The sequence below is a fragment of the Helianthus annuus genome, chromosome 16 (genome assembly GCF_002127325.2).
Source record: "Helianthus annuus cultivar XRQ/B chromosome 16, HanXRQr2.0-SUNRISE, whole genome shotgun sequence".
In the NCBI taxonomy this organism is placed as follows: Eukaryota; Viridiplantae; Streptophyta; class Magnoliopsida; order Asterales; family Asteraceae; genus Helianthus; species Helianthus annuus.
In genome coordinates this window covers 90,476,340-90,485,282 of record NC_035448.2, presented here as the reverse complement: position 1 = coordinate 90,485,282, position 8,943 = coordinate 90,476,340, and positions in this window count along the sequence as shown.

Below are 8,943 nucleotides of genomic sequence, written 5' to 3'. Positions count from 1 at the left end.
TCACCTAAGGATAGGTGAAGTGCATGTTTTAAAAATCTAAACACAAGATAACTTGTGTTAGGGTCCTAGAAAGTTATAGTCTAGGTCAAAGCATTACTAATAACCTAATTCCGTATAACCATTGGCTCTGATACCAACTCTTCTGTCACACCCCGACCGCGTATAACATGCAACCGCGGCGGAAACGTCGGGGAGTGTTGGGACAGAATTAATTGTTTCATAACCATGGAAATTAAAGATTCATTTTATTTATCAACAAGAGTGTTACATTGTTTCAAAACAAGAAATAAAGAGTTCACAACATAATTAAGCTAAGTCTATCTTCGTTTTATGTCTCTAAGGCACAGGTCAGCCCTAGTATCACAATCATCATCCTAAGCAACAGTTCCTGAAAACACATGTGAAAGTAGGTACGTCAGCATAAAAATGCCTGTGAGATACATAGGTTTTGTGAAAATGGGATTCATGACTTGAGTTTAAAGAAAACGTTTAATAACAGTCAGTCATGAACCTTGTAAATTGTTTAATATTGTAAATCATATAAAAACGATAAAATCAGATGAAATGTATAAATAAAATGTAAGGTTAAATGAGAGTAAAACGAGTTTGTATATGATAAGTTTGTTTGTAAAACAATGTCTTGTAAAGAATATGTTATTTGTGAAAGAGGTAACATGTCTATACTGAAATGATTTAAATAATGCTACGATAGGTAATATTATACAAACAGTTATATATAGGAAGTACCAGCTGCGTATCCACCATGTTTGTATCATATTACATACGCCACGTTGCTCAAACCATTTACCCAAACCAACCACCATGTAAATTGTTCATGTATAAATCAATTGTCAAGTGTTATTGTGTAAACCATATCGAAATGTTTATGTTCAATGTAAACCACCAAATGTGTATATCAATGTCAAAATGTTTATGTTCAATGTAGATCATGTAATGTGTACCCAAAATATATATCATGTATGGTAAGTGAAATATATCAACTAAACCATATGTAAAATGCACAAAAACAAGGTATTGAAGTAAAACATGGTTTAAATCGTGATTTCTTATTCAGATTTGTCATTAGATTCGTACATCTATTTCGAATTCTGGTAAGGATCTGATCGATTTTGTCTAGGGTTTTTTCTTTTGTTCTTTAATCGCCGCCCTCAATTTCTTGGATCGAATAATCTGATTCGGTGGTATCTCGGCCTGATTAACCGATTCATTATCAGATTTATGAGATTCATGGGTTAGGGTTTCTTGCTAGTTTAGGGTTTCTTTGCTGCTCTTCGTTTGGTCGGCTTCTTGGTTTGGTTGGTGTTTTGTTATTTGCGGCTGAGTTAGTATTGGTTTAAAGAGAGTTTGCAATCTGAATGGAAGATCGAACAAAATCTGATGGTAAGCATTCTGATCCTCGTGGAATGGATGATCTTAATAGTTCGGGTGGAAATCAACAAGATTTTCGTGGGAAGCCGCGATTATCATTTGAAGAAATTGCTGCACGGTTTCTCGATGTTGATGGGAACACGTTGCAGCCAAAGCGTGGTATAACGATTAGAACACAAAATAACGATCAGCAACAGCCGGTTTCTAGGGTTTCGGATAGGGTCGATTTGAATCAACCTAGCATGAGATATTCGCCAAGGTCAGAATTTGATGCTCCTTCATCGGCTGATCAAGGGACCAATCCTCTATCGTTTGCCAAGGTTGTAAACAACACTAAGGAGACGGTAAAGGTCAATTTTAGGGCGATGGAATCTACCGAGGCTATTGATGGAGCTGATGTTGTTATTCCGTTGTCGTCAGTTAAACAAGTCACAGATAGGTATGCGAACACTCTTTTTGGGTACTTCTTGGGTAAACGTCTAGCTTTTCCTGTGGTGGATTATTTTGCTAAGAACAACTGGGCTAAGTACGGTTTGTCTAGACTAATGATGAATGCGAATGGATTCTTTTTCTTTAAGTTCAATACAAAGGAAGGGATGGATAAAATGGTAGAGGATGGGCAATGGATGATAAGAAACGTTCCGATAATTTTGAAAGAGTGGTCGGCTTCTATCAAACTTGAGAAAGAGGATATCAAAGCTATTCCAGTTTGGGTAAAAATGCATGATGTGCCGTTAGCGGCATATACTGAGGATGGCCTTAGTTTGGTTGCTTCTAAGATAGGGGTGCCCAAGATGTTGGATTCGTATACTGCCACGATGTGTGCTGAATCTTGGGGAAGAAGTAATTATGCTAGAGCTCTAATTGAAGTGCAGGCAGGGGCAGATTTAATAAGAAGTGTCACTGTTGCAGTTCCATCTTTAGATGGTAATGGCTATTCTAAGGTGGAAGTCAAAATTGAATATGATTGGGAGCCTTTAAGGTGTTCTTCTTGCTGTGTTTTTGGTCATGATGATAGTTCGTGCCCAAAGATCCCTCAGGGTGATCCGAATAGGGATACTGGAAAGAATGGTGATGATTTTCAGGTTGTGGGTGCTAAAAAGAAGAAAGCTAATAACCAAGGTCTACACATGAAAAATCAGAAACCTAAGGTTGTTTATAGACCAGTTATCAACCCTAAACCAAAACCGCCTTTTGGGAGTGCGAACCGGGTTTCAACATCAAATTCGTTTGATGCTCTTAAGGATGATAATGGTGATCGGGAAGGTACCACTGTGGGGCGTATAGAAAAGAAGGAGAATCAGTCGAGTGACAGACAGGATTCGGATGAAGAGGAGGTCGTTGAAGTCTACAATGAAACGAGTGAATTTATGACATCGGGTATTCATCCTTTTCCATCGAAAGCAGGGGCAAGCACCTCTTCCTCAAAATTCTCAAATGGATAGGCTGTTATTGGTCCGTTTGAAGGGGTTGCCGGTTTGTGGCAGCTTTATCTTTGATGATGGCGGCTAAGGATTTTGTTTTGTTTTTTTTGCATTGTTTTGTCTACTAGATCTTTTTATGATGTATAGTAGGCTAGGTTATGGGGTGTCATAGATACTTTGTTTTGCTTTGTCTTACATATATGGGGTATGTCCTATATATGAACTAGTGTGGAACACATCCTCACTACTTGTACTTATTTGCGTTTGAATTGAATAGAATCACCGGGGTAACCCTTTACCCAAAAAAAAAAACATGGTTTAAATCAAAGTTATGTTTTGTGGGACAAACGCATGCTATACTGATACAAACATTTATGCGGTATTGTGAAAATGCATACATTCAAGCCTTTGTGATTGTAGTGATAGACCTTTAAACAAATTAAAGGTCTACATGTGTTATGTTCATCGTATTCGGTCATTCCTTCCAATCCAAATAAACCCGAGATTTCAGGAATGGGAGTTGTCAAATCCTATGGTACCATTACCTACTAACGGGCGGCATGATCGGTGTTAATGAATGTACATTGTATAATTTAAACAAACCAAATGTCATACCAAAATGTAGGCATGTGATGAATAATTGTACTAAGTATGCACACAATGGGCATACATAGCATAAAATGTAGTGTAAAATGATGTACTAAGTACGCACACAATGGGCATACATAGCATAAAAGTCATGTAAATCAATGTGCTAGCATGCTCAGTCAACATACATAGCAGAAAATGTAACGTAAATCAATGTACTAAGTATGCTAAGTAAACATACATAGCGAAACAATGTAATGTAAATCATGTACCAATAGTGTACTAATGAGCATAGCAAGTATATGATGTGAAAACTGGAAAGCACGAAAGTAACAAGTAGGCACATGTGTTTCACCCCAAAACAGTTTGGAAAACAGTAAAAGAGGGGTTCAATGTACTCACCTGAGATTGCTTTGAAGTTCTTGTATAATAACCAAATAATGTTAGAGATCACGAAATATCAAACGGTACCTAATAAGTAGCTATGTTAATATACCGGACCTAAATCGGAGGATCGGATAGTATGCGGGTTCATAAACCAAACGAGTATGGAGACTCGTGTAATATGGTTTAACAAAGCCTACATACTAAAATGAAACCTAACCTAAGTGCTTACGACCCATTACGACCCGTTTAGGTAGCTTATGCTACCTCAACACGTCGTTCGCGTAGAACGCGTTTGGAACGCCTAACATCGTGACCACAAGGTATAACCTCGGAAGGTTACAGCTATGGTCACCTAATGTGTTTGGTCGGATCCTAATGATCGACCAAATGGATCGGATTCGAAAGTGTAAGTGATTGTTTAGATCGCTTACCTTACGACCCTATATAAGCACTAAACTAAAAGTGACGAGCTAAGCATGTTAAAACATGCTTAACTAAGTTTAGAAAACAGGTTTGGCATCATAACAAACGGTTTTGATGCTCATGAGTAGTTTGGTTACAAAATACGCAAGAATGCGCATTTTGGCTGAAACTACGACTCGTCACTGAGCCTAGATAACGTGGTAATCAGTAGGTATAGTCACTACGGACTATAACCATCGTGATCACGCTCACGTTATGAAGTTCCAACGAACTTCGTGTTGACCATAAGCTGGTCAACGCAGAAAGTCAAAAAAGTTTGACTTTAGCACTAGAAAGCGATTAAAAGAACGAAAGAATACTTACGAAGGGTCCCCGAAAGCTAAACTTGATCCAGGAGCTCAGGTATGAAGCAATAGCATCAACTTAGAGCTTTTTGATCAGTTTTGTGGGTTTTAACACAAATAGGGGGGGTATTTATAGGAAAAGCAAAACCGTTAGGATCGTTTCTTGAATTTCGTTCCATGATCTCAATCGTACACTTGTCAAGATGTTATGGTAGCTTATTATGACCTTAACCCCAAAGATGGTGAAGGGGCATTGCCCTTTGGAGTGATTGAAAGGCCAAATTCAGCCAAAAAATGAGTTTCTGCATCTGCAGGGCTCACGCGGCCCGCGTCAGCATATAGGCAAAACTCAGGCGGGCCGCCTGGCCTTGTCTGATCTGCACAACTTTCAGAAATGACAGTTTTGGTCCCTGTTGCATATTTAAGCCATTTCCAACACTTCTAAGGCCCGTAAAGCCAACTTTAAGGCCCTAAAATGATGCCTAAACATTGTGGACATGAAACATGCTCAAAAATATTCCAGATGTTGGTTCGTTTGGCCGTACGATAGCGATGTTCGCTTAATTACAACGGAATGCGCATAAGCGCGAAAAACGATCCAAAATGCGTGACGAATGGATTTTTCTTATGCCAAACACTAAGGCATAATATTAGGATGCTTACATAAATATTTGGATGTCCGAATGTATTCAGAACGTAAGTTATGCGCGAAAGTGCAAACTTGTGCACTTTTTGACACTTTTAGCCCCTAAATGATCCAAAAGTTTGTTTTAGCATACCAAACCCCTCAAAGCCTATTTCTAAGCTATGTAAAGGATATTTATGGTATGTTTAACTTATGGACATGTTCCGGAATGTTTGTTACAGTTCAAATTGGCATACTTTCGTAGTTTGTCAAGTTTAGTCCCTGTAAGCGATTTAACTTGTTTTTTTTTTGCCATACCAAGGCCTTCAAAACTTATTTCTAAGTTATGTAAAGGTTATTTAAGGTCTGTTGAGTATATGTTGATGTTCCGGAGTATTTGTCGCATTAAACTGAGTACGTTTACGCACCAGTTTGCGTATAATTCTCCAGAAAGCGATGTAGAGTTTGAAATTGAACAAAAGTCAAAACATGAAAAATGTAAAACACAACCAAACAAACATTAGGATCAAATAACATTGTTTTATTGATAATTGAATTGTTCATAATGGTTTCGAGCATAAATGTTACATGGTAAGTGCGAGGTCAGTGTCTTCGTACGAAGGCGTGCCTTCGTACAAAGCCATGGTGCCTTCGTACGAAGGCAGTGCCTTCGTACGAAGCCTGGCTTCGCACAGAACAGACCAGCTCGCATTCGTGGTTGTTCTTGGCGTTCGGAGCTGTGTTTTCGCCTGAATCAGATGTGTTTTTTAGTCCAATTCGAGATGGTTTTGACACTACCTCGTTCCACTATTCAGCGAACAAAATACATGCCGTTTTAGGTCCGTTTTAGTGTGAAAATCCAGTTTAAAATAGTTTTGAAAGGTTTCAACTTAGATCTAACACTTGGTGTCACACCCTGGCTTTGCGGAAGCGTGGGTTATTTGGTGTGACTTCTTAATACCATAGCAACAACCATAACAAAGCTATATGATAAAAACATGAGATATTCACCCATAAATAAAGTTTAGAAAAATACCATATTATACTTGTCTTATACAGCAATCGCCAAAATAAGTTACAACCTAGGTTTAGAGATATGTAACCCGTCCAGGAAGAGGTTACACCTTCTAAACCCTTCATGACTTATTTATTCAAACGCAGCTTGAAAATACGTGCATACCATGCCAGATCCATTAATTCCCTGAAATACATGTAGTTTGAAAAGTCAACATAAAGTTGAGCGAGTTCATGTGTATGTGTGTCTGTATAAATCGTTAGAATGTGTCTGTATAAATGTATGTTCTTGGTATGTAGCAATAAGGAAAAAGAGATCATTCAATTTGTAGCTAATACATTAATAAGTGAAATGGCCTATGAAGCACTCGAACCTGTAACGCGTATTTTGTATCGGTCCTTCCGGCGGAACGACATAGTCACCACATGCAGCCACACGCTGGCCCATGTGTGGGGCTCGCAACACCCGATAGATCTATCACTCATGCCTCTCGGTCCATATACAAGGATTAATGGTCTTACGATAATAGCCTATCCATTCACATGATCTAGCAGTAGATTCCTTAGCTAATCATTCCATGTATAAAAGCGTTTGTAAACAGTTTGTAACATGTAATTCACCCCCGAAGTTGCAAAACTGAAAATAGTTAAAGGAAAAGGGGGGACATGAACTCACAGTATTGCGTCTTTGTACTTGTAACCCAAATCTCCGCGGCAATCACGACTACCTACAATGGTCTAATGCCTATTAGACGAACGGGTAGTGCCTTGTCTTAGTATGTACGATTTTGAGTTACGATTCTGGTATTATTCAAAGTTATAATAATTGTATTTAGTTCTGGGATAATAGTTAGACAACTATTTTAGAGTTATACTTCTCAAGTATTGTATATGCGTATTTCCTTCCCAAGGATGGGGGTATTTATACATGTATGCTTTATAATTCCGAAAATATACTTTAAGTCCCACTTATCTAAAATATTCTGTCTCCAAAATATACATATTTTTCCCAAAAATATTATATTTTATTCCATACAATTTCACAAGATAATACTTTTTCAAAATACACCATTAAGAGTATTTTCCGAAAACACGCGCGTTACATTCTAGAGTTCGCGTTGTAAAAACAATACCAATGTAACTTAAATATTTACTTGTGAGGGCGTTGGTATTATTTTGGAGTCGTATATTCATGACATTCCAAGTAATATTTTTTTACCCTAAAAATAATATATCTCTAGTTCACAAAATAATCATGTAAGCACACAAGCGTTTTATTATGAAATATATATTCTCAATATATATTTAACAGGTTTCATTTACAAAAATCCACCTCCGACACTTGTTTATTTTGTAATAAAAATCATGGCGAAATTTATATTTTAGAAAACAAGTTATAAATATATTTATAACACTTGTCACCAAAATATTTCCAAGTGTTATATTTCTAGAAAAATTTCGCCAGAGTTTCCTCTGTAACTGGAGGTGGTCACGCTTACTAGCGTATCATTTTCTTTTCATATAACACGTTAGATCGTTCTCAATAACCAACCCGACATTTAGACGTGCAAAATACTACTTATATCCCTTGAATTGCTGTACGTTCTCAATAATCACATATCATCACTCTTGAATAGATTTCTGCTATGCAGAAGTAAAGAGATTAGGGTTTCAGGATCGTCTGAACGTGCTGTACGTTACTTATCTTATGTTTCTGTGCAACTAGGGTTTTTGAGTCCGAACTATGTGATAATGTGTGGTAATCCGAGTTTTGTTAAGGGATTTGGTAGTCCGAAGATTTTAAAGGTGATGTTCCGAATTTTATAATGAATACACTAGGTCCGAACTTGTTATGATTACATAAGGTCCGAGTTTTGTTATTGTGTAAAATCCGAATTATATATGAGCATGAGGGATGTCCGAATTTTTAAAGATTTAAAGTTGTTGTCCGAATTTTAAATCACAAAAGGTCCGACCTTTTGTGTGTGGGTTGGTCCGAATTTTTGTAAGGCATCAAGCCACTGTCCGAGTTTTATAAGAGTGCACAAGGGTCCGAGTTCTTTTGTTGTGGGTTTGTCCGAGTTTTAAAGGCAAATGGGTTGTCCGACTTTTGATTAGAGTGATGTGTCCGAGTTTTATACCCTTCCCCTTGTCCGAGTTTTAAGCCCCTCCCCTCCCTCTTGTCCGACTTTTGTCTAAGGCAATTGGGTCCGAGTTTTAGGGTGAGGTACTAGTCCGACTTTTTAAACTATTAACTGGGTGACGATTATAATTGCATGATGATTAGACAATCTATTGTTTAGTGGCCGACAACTTGGAACAAATAAACAAATGGGGTTTGACTCATGTTAACCTACAAATGTTGCTTTAGTTTAATGGAGTATCACATGTAGACAGTGAATGTGGACTGATCCATGATGATGTCAGGATAATGATAATGTTACGTGATGATTTCTTGATGATTCCAATAACTCATTTGTGACTTTTGAGTATTGAATGATTCTGTTACGTATGTTCTCTATGCTGAGTGCGTAAATCTTGTCAAGTGTGGAACCTCGTTAAACTTGTTAAACGCCATTAGACATGTTAATGGTTAGTATTGTTCGAATAAACTGAGAAAGCCCTCATGTGAGGCATGGATTTGCATGACTTTGATTAATTACTTATGTGATACATGATAATTGCTTAAACACACGCTTCGTGACATAAGTGACGTACGAACTTAAACTGATCACATACACGTGCGTAC